This window comes from Myotis brandtii, unplaced genomic scaffold (assembly GCF_000412655.1).
Source record: "Myotis brandtii unplaced genomic scaffold, ASM41265v1 scaffold896, whole genome shotgun sequence".
Lineage (NCBI taxonomy): Eukaryota > Metazoa > Chordata > Mammalia > Chiroptera > Vespertilionidae > Myotis > Myotis brandtii.
Window position 1 is genome coordinate 681,720 of NW_005371677.1, and position 1,190 is coordinate 682,909.

Sequence of the window (1,190 nt, forward strand, 5' to 3'; positions counted from 1 at the left end):
AGAGAGAGAGAGAGATCACCCAAGGACATGTTTTCCATTGATCTGAGAGAGAAAGAGAGAGAGAGAGAGAGAGAGAGAGAGAGAGAGGAGAGAGAGAGAAACATTGATCAGGTGCCTCTTGTACTCCCCCTGGCCAGGGATGGAAGCCTGCAGCCTGGGTATGTGCCCTGGCTGGGAATCGAACCGCCACCTTTCGATGTACAGGACGATGCTCCAGCCAACTGAGCCATACTGACCAGGGCTGGATACAAGACTTATTAAAAGCAAACCCTTTCCTTGAGAAATGTCCACGTTCCACTGACTCGCTTTCCTGCTCTAACCCTATAAAGCAACAATAAAATGGAGAGCTTATGGAGCTGGAAGCCAGGACATTTGGGGTCTTGACTGTCACTCAGAAGTTCCACATGCCACGCCCCCTCTCAGGGTCAGGAGACGTGAAGGTTTTCCGTTGGTCCACACCCTCTTTGAGGGCAGGCATCATGCCTTCCGCTCCCCCCACCCCCAAGTGCTCACATCAGCGTTTCACAGTTAGTAGCTGTTCAGGAAACTCCCTAAGTGCATGGGTGTGCCTGGGTGCCCTCATTGCTAAAGATCAGAGTTTAGATTCAATGATCTCGGAGGTTTTTTCAGGTTCTAATCCCCTCACACAAAGCAAGGTTGTAAGCCAGTTCTTTTCATTCATTTGTTACACATTCAATAACATCACTAAAACTTATTTTCCTTTTATTTGAGAAACAGTGCTAAGTGTTATTTTCAGGCAAGCGCGATCAAGACCGCTGTCCCTGGGGTCAGGCCTGGCATGGAGTCCCGATCCCCCCTGTCCTGCTGGGAGCTCTGGGGAAAGGTTAAGATCACGCCTATCTTACAGTGTTGCTATCTAGAGTAAACAACAACAGCAGCAAAAACAATACAAACAGTGGACTGTGAGCTTTTCCTGTAGCCAGGAACCCGCCTCACACCATCTGTCACACGCCTCACAGTTACTCCGTGAGCAAGGACCAGTGTTACCCCAGTTTGCAAATGGGGTCACGGAGGCACCAATAATCGAAGCAACAGACCCAAGGTGGCACCACTGTGATGGTGAATGGAGGATTCTAGCCCAGGCAGGTGGACATGAGGCTGCGCGCGGGCGGCACTGAGGATAGTACTCAGTGTGGACACTGGCAGAGCAGCCGCTGCAGCAGGGGGGG

General features: G+C 51.1%; 1 protein-coding gene across 1 annotated transcript in view; it reads left to right on the forward strand.

Moving 5' to 3' along the window:
• The first annotated feature begins 1,023 nt into the window (after window positions 1-1,023).
• Window positions 1,024-1,190, forward strand: part of ST18 (suppression of tumorigenicity 18, zinc finger) — a 260,995-nt gene continuing 260,828 nt past the window's right edge. The window contains exon 1 of the mRNA XM_014532477.1: window positions 1,024-1,107. The gene's annotated coding sequence lies outside the window, so the exon portion shown is untranslated. The remainder of the gene's footprint in view (window positions 1,108-1,190) is intronic.